We start from the raw sequence: 10,873 nt of genomic DNA on the forward strand, positions 1-10,873 counted from the left end.
GGCTTTACGTGCAGTGTCACCGTCACTGGTCCCGTGATAAATGAGGCTGGATTGCCATCTGCGTCCTGTATATAGATATCCACGATCTGCACATCTTCCAGTCTCAGGGGTACGTAATGATAGTTTGGAAACACAAAATATCTTTCCTTTTTATTCCCCATCAAACAGATGCGTCTCAGCAAGGGCTCCTTTCTTTCTCCAACGTGTGAGCTGTAGCAGATGTTGGAACACACGTAAATGTCATGGCTGTCTGATGTTCTCGAAACTTCCCAGTTCTGAATGGTGATTTCGGTGGCTGCTACCACCCACTTTTTTTCCGAGATGTAGTCTGTCATATAGATTGACTCTAAAAGACCAGTGTGTGTTGTCAGGAAAGTAAGACGTGCTGTCTGTACTTCGAATGGTAATGTACTTATCCATGGTGCTTATTCGTTTTGATATTGGGATTTGGCAGCAAATAACCCAAGCTACTGCTGAGTAGTGTTGTCCACAAGTTAGAATTACATTGATGAAGAGATAAGTTGATGATACACGTAATCACCACCACGTATATGATGATGATTTGAGAGAAAAATACCGTTTCCGATTTGGCCACACGTTTACCAAAAAATGTCCAGGTATCACCTGAATGACTTCTTGACAGAGGTTGTGTCTCTACAATTTCTTCCATGATAATGAAAAGTCAAACATGTGCTGAGGTCTTTTATACTGTCTGATATCGAACAACGTCTGCTTCTTGAATCCACGAATTGTACTTCTTAGGCCAGTGAAGCCATTTGACCAACACTTCTTTCTGTTTGTTACGAGTTCTCCTTTTCACAATGTCTTGGATACGGTACAGTTGATCAGGATTCTCAGTCACCTTTTGAAGTTCAGCTGCATAGAATGTCCCTTCGATGGCATCACCACCCCAGTCCTTTAATTTGTACAAGTCTTTACCTTGAGACCAGTACCTTTTCTCAATGGTAAATATTTCGCCAGACCATTTCTCTTGGTATTCCCGATCAAAGGTGCCCCGAAGATGACTGACTCGTACTTTATCACCTATGTTAAATGTAAACTTCTTTTTGTGGATTGCCTTTTTAGGTTTGATCAGGTACTGAGACAGACGGACCTCTTCTTCGTTCGTTTGGATGACACTGGCTGGTGTTTGACCTAACATTCGATGCTTGGTGTGGTTATAGCTATAGACGACTTTCTTGTAAGTAAAGTTTTTTAACATGTAGCGATAGAGACGCATTTTGATAGTTTTAATGACCCGTTCGGCATAACTTGCTTTGGTTTCATTTAGAGCAAACAGCTGTGTTATGCCATGCGACTTCAACAATGCTTTGACCTTATGGTTCTTGTATTCTGACCCTGAATCGGACTGAAACAGTTTGGGTTTTCTGGACTCTAATTTCCAGAATTCTGTCAAAGTCTCTACCACGTCGTTCCCCGTTTTCGACTTGAGTGGTAGCACCCACAAGTACCTGGAGAACAGGTCAATGATCACCATGAGGTATCTCACCCCGTCATTGTATTTAGCCAAACTGACCATATCCATTAGATCGGATTGCCAGTGACTGTCTAACCCTTCCACAACATAGGTATTACGTGGAAACGTTCGCCTCACTTGATGTGTCATGGTATAGGTCTCTTGAACTTTCAACCATAATTTAATACGTGTCAGAGGAATTTTAAATTTACCCTCTGCTTTAACAGCTTGATACAGTTTACTAGGACCTGCATAACTCCCAGGATGTTTTACATCGTAGTAAATAGACTCTAGGTACCTTTCCCACCGAGACATGGTTCTCAACTGACCTACATGTCACAAAGTCATGCTATTTATAAATAACGGAAGGATACAACGCAAAATTTTATTACTAAACAACAAAAATGTAGTACATAAAATATATGACAAAACATACAGTTATGACAAAAACATACATGTGTCTCACACGTGTTTGAAACAGTTAATGTCTCAACACGTTATTGTTCTAAGTAAGTCAGGGTCGGGTCAGTAGGACGTTGCACACGGCACAGTAGGCCAGTCTAAGTAGGTCAGGGCCAGTAGGACGAGGTCACGGCACAAGGCCGTGACGTCATCAAGGTCAAGGTCACGGAAAGTAGGTCATGGCACTCAACAGGCCTCCTTACTACTATTGATGACTATGAATGCACACGTCAATTATGGAGTGTCACCGTAGAACGTTTGCTTAAATGTCAATACACGTAGTGCCGTGACCTCGATTAGTTTGCATCTAATTTGCAAAGTTCTCAAAGTACGTTATATGATATCATCACATACTTTGATTACACTGGATATGCTAGCTAATATGACGTATCTTACTTCACCCAGAATTATAACATTTAACGTTTGTTTTGTTTAACGACACCACTATAGCACATTCATGGCTATTGGATGTCAAACATTTGATAATTCTGACATATATTCTTAGGGAGGAAACCCAGATAGCTTAATTGGCTATATGAAGTGAAGTGTGATTAAAACCTGTCATATCGTGTTAATTTATAGTGTTAATTTATCACACGAACCGAACACTGCAGATAGGATGGTGCAATATACTTGAGATAGGATTCTTATAATACTGTCCGGAACCGGTGGTGTAATGGTTAAGCCATCGGACATAACGCTGGTAGGTTCTGGGTTCGCAACCCGGTGCCGTCTCCTACTCGGAGCAAGATTAACGCTTCAGGGAGTAGGTGTAACACCGCTACGCTGACTCCTCTCTCATTAACCTATTTCATTTCAACTTATTTCCGTGCTTCTATCCAATTACGGTTCAAGCACGTTGTCCTGGCCACACACTAAACTAAACATAAATAAATGAATGTTGCCCGGTGTTAGAAAAGAGTTATCTCACCATGGTGATGGTGGGGCAAAACATATATCTGAAGAGGACGGACAGACGCCGAAACATGCAAATCCCTCTGAAGGACATCAGGTAGGGTAGCACCCGGGAAGACCCCATACGGTGCAGGCTAGAAAAAAATACAAATTAATAATAATAATAACAATAATAATAATAACAATAATATTAATAATAATAATAATAATAATAATAATAATAATAATAATATTCATCATCATCATCATCATCATCATCATCATCACCATCATGTTGTTATTGTTGTTGTTGTTCATCATGTTACTGTTGTTGTTGTTGTTGTTAATATTATTATTATATTATTATTATTATTATTATTATTATTATTATTATTATTATTATTATTGTTATTATTATTATTATTATTATTATTATTATTACCATGAGACTACACAGTGACACTTTAGCAAAATACAAAATCAATTATTATGAAATCAGCACTTACAATATACACGTTTCTTAAATAACTAGTTTACTTGAATTTGTAAAAACTGACAATATGCAATTACAAAACGAAAGTACATTTATTAAGAAACTGAAACACCTGGTCGTTCATATAATTTTACGCATTTCAAGATACGTGTTTTTTTCTGAAATGAAAGGCAGATACTGTTTAACGATACCTCAACACGTTTTAAACCACGGCTATTTCGTGTCTAACATATGTTATTTCACTGACCTACATCCCGTCCGACATGATTCTGTATCAAAGAGACGCAGCATCAAGAACATTGTTTTGTTTAATGAATTTAAATATATATATAAGCAAACTAATAGCAGAATCACACAAATATATCTATAACCTTAATCTTCCAACAACGCAAATCCATGCATCAATCCATCTGTCTGTCTAATCCAGGGCCGTTGCTAGGATGTTTTGTTTGGGGGAGGCGGGGGGGGGGGGGGGGGGGGGGGGGGGGGCAACTGAGTAGTTAATAGTCCAAAACTCTTCAAACGGTTAAGAAGATAATTGTCTTTAGGTTTCTGTGAATTTATTCCGGGTTTTTTTTCAACCCCCCCCCCCCCCCCCCCCCGGTAGCTACGGCCCTGTAATCTATCGAGACTATCACGTAAAAGGAAATTAACTGAGGTGCCACGAGTCTGCCACTCGGCGGCGCACACAAAAATAATACAGTTCTACAAACAAGCACTGAAATGAAGATATTCTCGATTAACAGGATTACGTCCCTTGTATTAAAGGGACACGCCCTAGTTACGACTAGTTGTTAACCATTACGGCGTTGTTTTTCGCTATTGAACACATTTTTTCACAAATAAAATTGCACTTTACTTATATTTTATTATTTACAATACACATTTCCATTCACCTGAAGTGCTTTTTGGTAATCCTGGTAATCCTGATGTTTGTAAAACCACGAAATGCATTTTTTTTATTTCTTAAAAAGCCGCGCGCACTCGAGAAAAAACCGTTAAGCAAGCGAGGTCCAATCTATTTTTAGAGGGAATCTTCCCGTGTAAACGTCACAGGCGTTGGTATACCACGTGGCCGTTATCATTTTGGTTCGGTTTGTTTTCTCGTGCACGGTTCGCGCAATCAACATCCGATTTGTTGTCGTTTGCTTGTTGTTCATTTGTGACATTTTTCTTCACAATTCGTGAAAATTTTCAGTAACAATAAAGTTCAGTCAAGTAAGTATCTCAATACAAAACGTTACAAACCCTTAAAACCAATAATTTTGCTAAGTCTTACGATATCTGGAGAGGGGATACAACCAGGACAGAACAGTCTGTGCGCACTCTGTGAAATTTGTCGTGACGTAGGTTTTGTTGTGCTTCGAGCGACATCTACCGGTGACATCAGAATACTAACTTTCAAAATTATTTCAAGCAATTGGGACATGGGGATTCCCATGGTATTTATCGATATAAAACAGGTCCGTGTAGTGATATTACACCTCCCCAAATTGGGAACACTGTGACCTACCTTACTGGTCAATACTTTCTGTCGTGCCTCTATTATCATCAGGGATCTATCCGCATCCGCATATAAGTAATGGTACTTCCGGTTAGAGGCCACAACAAAATGGTAAAAGTTATGCAAACACATGTACCTACTATCACCCCAACAAATGGGTTGTCTCAACGCACCCAACGCACGCTTCGAGTTTCATAATAGAGTATTAGTAGTGACATCATGCGGGTGGCTGAAATTTAAAAAAACAAAACATAACATTTCCATAACACGGGAATGGGGTTCATCTACACTGATCAATATGTCGATTGTAAATCCTATAAACAAGAATTCAAACACATTTCTGCGATCAATTCACACAATAACAGTTTTTCGAATATTACACACTTTTATGATAGTACAAAACCAAATAACTTCCGGCTTGATCAAAGCTCAAGGTGCACCGAACTTTTGATAGAGAAGTTAACACCACAAGTCCTGTGATTGGTGATAAATGTCAGTGTGTTGGTTGTTAAAAACAAAAGTAGTTTTATCTGGGCAAAACAATTAAAAAATGTATGCAATTTTATTTCATCTAGTACCACAGTGTCAAGTAGCTTTGTGCTTGAAACATGTATGGGATACCTGTAAAAAGTGCTCAGATCTTGTGCGGAACTAGGGTAGTCGTAAACGCTATCCTTTATCTCTGAAATGAGCAGCTTGATTCCCAATGTTTTTCTTATTGCTTTAAGGGTGAGGCGTGGTATTTATATCCGTGGTGTTTATGTCGATTCATACACTGCAGGTAGGAATTTTAGCCACATACATGCATGTTACTATTGTCGCCTATAGGATTTGATTTGGTAGTACACACCCTTAGGCGTGAATTTTATACATCTTTATTAAAAACGAAATTTTACATCAAAACTTTTTTGACGAGACTATCGTACCAAAATAGATACTGAATAACTAAATTCAAATATGTCAAATTAAAGATTACTACAACAAACAGGTAGATGGTTGCGGTATGGAGTATAAAATTACGTTCCATAAATTATTAGAAATTAATGGATTTTTTTTTAGGTTTTAGATAAACGATAGGAAAAGAACTGCTATTTAAAATGTGTCAAAGAGAGTGAAATGCAGCGTTCATTTCAAAACACTTGAAACCAATAAGCACTTAATAGGGAAAGAAATGTTTCATTTAACGACGCACTCAACACATTTTATTTACAGTTATATGGCGTAGGACACATGGTTAAGGACCACACAGATTTTGAGAGGAAACCCGCTGTTGCCACTACATGGGCTACTCTTTCCGATTAGCAGCAAGGGATCTTTTGTTTGCGCTTCCCACAGGCAGGAATAGCAGAAACGATGGCCTTTGTTGAGCCAGTTATGGTTTACGCCTACCCATTGAGCCTTGCGGAGCACTCACTCAGGGTTTGGAGTCGGTATCTGAATTAAAAATCCCATGCCTCGACTGGGATCGGAACCCAGTACCTACCAGACTGTAGACCGATGGCCTAACCACGACGCCACCGAGGGCGGTCACTTATGATCCGTTTTATTACGTACCCTCAAATTATTTTCTGGCAGAACGCCTGATGGTTTAACAGTCTTAAAGAAAACATGCTATGTAACTTTGTGATACTGATATAGGATAAGAAGCACGTTGTTTATTTAAGTGTAAAAATCGAAATAATAAAAACACTAGAATAATATATATTTATTTTAGTCTTGTGAACTTGTAAATTGATGTCTATCCTTCGCATATTTTAGCTATTTTGATTATATTGTTAAAGGGACATTCCCGAGTTTGCTGCATTGTAAAATGTTTCCGACTAATAAAATAGTTCTACGATTAAACTTACATATTTAATATATTTTCTTGTTTAGAATATCAGTGTCTGTATATTCAATGTGTTTCTGGTCATCTTAATATTTGTAAGACGCCCAAACTGGATTTTGTCTACCCTTCAAATAATTGTGTACGTACGAAAAAATCTTGTTTAGGAAATAGAATGGAATTTAACCTAGTACAAATATTAGAACGATCAGAAACACGTTTAATATCCAGCCACTAATATTGTATGCAGAAAAATATATTTGATATGCAATTACAATCGTTAAAAAAGTCTCTGTTAGTCGATAACATCTTAAAAATTGCAACAAACTCAGGAATGTCCCTTTAAAGAAAACATGCTATGTATCTTTGTGATACTGATATAGAAGAACCACGTTGTTTATTTAAGTGTAAAAATCGAAATATTAAAAACACTAGAATAATATATATTTAATTGTTTTTAAATCTAGTCGTGTTAACTTGTGAATTGATGTCTATCCTTCGCACATTTGAGCTATTTTGATTACATTGTTAACTAAATGTATTTTGTGTTGATAAGAGGTGTCATGTATTTTAGCTAGGTATTTGCATTGTCCTCATGTTACATATTGTAATGTTTCTTATTATTGTTAAATAAATCCATCCGTCCGTTAAGCCGTAATTTCAAAGTGCATCTCGAAGAGCTGAGCACTGTTAGAATGTTACATTTTCTGGCAAAAAAGAACAAGAAAAAACTCCCACAAATAAAACAAAAACAATCAACTACAACAATTAAATATGCGAACTGATCTAGTGGTTTTCTAAATGAGTTCCAGGCGCATAGTTGTTTCGATCATACTGTTTTACATATTTATATTTCAGTATTACTAGACGAGAAATCAAAATATATAGCTAGTTTAGCTTTTTAAAAACAGTTTCTGTCGTAACTTGCTTTGTAGGACTTCAAGGTTACGTCACAATTCAAACTAGTTAGTCAGTTTTTGTTTAGTTGGTATTGGAGTATTCGCTCGTTATTTCCATCGAATATTCGAATACCATTTTCGGACCGAATACTGAAGACAACAGGTCGACTCGCCTCAAAACCAACTCGCCCCCTACCAACTGGCCCCAGCGGTGTGTCAACTCGCACTTTACTGTTTAGTCAACTCATATCATTACCATATTATTTATCAATATACCAATATTTTAAGCAATAATGTGCATTAAATATTGTTGAATATGCACACCAGTCGGAGTCCAAAAACCTCGCCTATTCATTCTTTTAAGGAAATAAGTGAAAAATATGACACCAAAGTTGTAGACGTCCATTTTTAATTTTGTCACAATTATTTATGGACATTAAAGTTTGCAGCGAGTTGTTCAAACATTGGGGCTAGTTGACCAAACACTTGTGCGAGTTGGTAGGAGGCGAGTTGGTTTTATGGCGAGTTGACCAGCATTCCACAATTCATGTACACGCGAACGACACACCTGCGCAAATTATCATTGGCTATTTACTGTCAAATAAAGGTTTATGAACGATTGAGTCGACAAAAAACCCCAGTTGTTTCTAGAGAAAAAGCAGTGCATGTACTAGGGTAAGCTTACGGGCACTAGATCACCCGTGTTGTTCTGTTCTGATCATCATTATTTATAGACATCACATATCCATTATGTACCCCCGCCTGTTACCGACCACGGTCGGGCTGCTGCTGCTCCCTTGCACCTGCCAGTGCAGGCGGTCTCTCCTCCTTCCCATCCCCACCTTTCCTGTCCTGGACAGAGGAGCCGGCCAAGGCCAGCGTTTGTGCCAAGGGCAGGCGTGCTCTACAACAGCTTGCTCTGAATGTGCACTTAAAGCCCTGTGACCTGACCTGACCATTATGTACAATTCACTCCTCTGATGCAGGGACTGTATTACAGAAGCCTATTGTACAAATGTTTATGACACAGTTGGTATATATTATTTACAACTATTTTTAATTTGGACACTTCATAACAGTAATCAATAGGATTGCAATCATACTTACAGTTGTGCTATTTTTACACGAGGTAGTGACGATCGATGGTCGACTAGATCTGTGAATAAAAGCTGTAACACGTTTAAGGTATGGAGTGTAAAATTACGTTCCATAAATTATTAGAAATTAATGGATTTTTTTTTTTAGGTTTTAGATAAACGATAGGAAAAGAACTGCTATTTAAAATGTGTCAAAGAGAGTGAAATGCAGCGTTCATTTCAAAACACTTGAAACCAATAAGCACTTAATAGGGAAAGAAATGTTTCATTTAACGACGCACTCAACACATTTTATTTGCGATTATATGGCGTAGGACACATGGTTAAGGACCACACATATTTTGAGAGGAAACCCGCTGTTGCCACTACATGGGCTACTCTTTCCGATTAGCAGCAAGGGATCTTTTGTTTGCGCTTCCCACAGGCAGGATAGCAGAAACGATGGCCTTTGTTGAGCCAGTTATGGTTTACGCCTACCCATTGAGCCTTGCGGAGTACTCACTCAGGGTTTGAAGTCGGTACCCAGTACCTACCAGCCTGTAGACCGATTACCTAACCACGACGCCACCGAGGGCGGTCACTTAATAGGGTGACTTATGATCCGTTTTATTATATACCCTCAAATTATTTTCTGGCAAAACGCCTGATGGTTTAATAGTCTTAAAGAAAACATGCTATGTAACTTTGTGATACTGATATAGAAGAAGAAACACGTTATTTATTTATGTGTAAAAATCGAAATAATAAAAACACTAGAATAATATATATTTATTTTAGTCTTGTGAACTTGTAAATTGATGTCTATCCTTCGCATATTTTAGCTATTTTGATTATATTGTTAAAGGGACATTCCCGAGTTTGCTGCATTGTAAAATGTTTCCGACTAATAAAATAGTTCTACGATTAAACTTACATATTTAATATATGTTCTTGTTTAAAATATCAGTGTCTGTATATTCAATGTGTTTCTGGTCATCTTAATATTTGTAAGATGCCCAAACTGGATTTTGTCTACCCTTCAAATAATTTTGTACGTACGAAAAAATCTTTTTTAGGAAATAGAATGGAATTTAACCTAGTACAAATATTAGAACAATCAGAAATACGTTTAATATCCAGCCACTAATATTGTATGCAGAAAAATATATTTGATATGCAATTACAATCGTTAAAAAAGTCTCTGTTAGTCGATAACATCTTAAAAATTGCAACAAACTCAGGAATGTCCCTTTAAAGAAAACATGCTATGTATCTTTGTGATACTGATATAGAAGAACCACGTTGTTTATTTAAGTGTAAAAATCGAAATATTAAAAACACTAGAATAATATATATTTAATTATTTTTAAATCTAGTCGTGTTAACTTGTGAATTGATGTCTATCCTTCGCACATTTGAGCTATTTTGATTACATTGTTAACTAAATGTATTTTGTGTTGATAAGAGGTGTCATGTATTTTAGCTAGGTATTTGCATTGTCCTCATGTTACATATTGTAATGTTTCTTATTATTGTTAAATAAATCCATCCGTCCGTTAAGCCGTAATTTCAAAGTGCATCTCGAAGAGCTGAGCACTGTTAGAATGTTACATTTTCTGGCAAAAAAGAACAAGAAAAAACTCCCACAAATAAAACAAAAACAATCAACTACAACAATTAAATATGCGAACTGATCTAGTGGTTTTCTAAATGAGTTCCAGGCGCATAGTTGTTTCGGTCATACTGTTTTACATATTTATATTTCAGTATTACTAGACGAGAAATCAAAATATATAGCTAGTTTAGCTTTTTAAAAACAGTTTCTGTCGTAACTTGCTTTGTAGGACTTCAAAGTCTACAACACAATTCAAACTAGTTAGTCAGTTTTTGTTTAGTTGGTATTGGATTATTCGCTCGTTATTTCCATCGAATATTCGAATACCATTTTCGGACCGAATACTGAAGACAGCAGGTCGACTCGCCTCAAAACCAACTCGCCCCTACCAACTGGCCCCAGCGGTTGGTCAACTCGCACCACACTGTTTAGTCAACTCATATCATTACCATATTATTTATCAATATACCAATATTTTAAGCAATAATGTGCATTAAATATTGTTGAATATGCACACCAGTCGGAGTCCAATTCTTTTAAGGAAATAAGTGAAAAATATGACACCAAAGTTGTAGACGTCCATTTTTAATTTTGTCACAATTATTTATGGACATTAAAGTTTGGGGCG

Source organism: Gigantopelta aegis, unplaced genomic scaffold (assembly GCF_016097555.1).
Source record: "Gigantopelta aegis isolate Gae_Host unplaced genomic scaffold, Gae_host_genome scaffold1924, whole genome shotgun sequence".
NCBI classification, from domain to species: domain Eukaryota; kingdom Metazoa; phylum Mollusca; class Gastropoda; order Neomphalida; family Peltospiridae; genus Gigantopelta; species Gigantopelta aegis.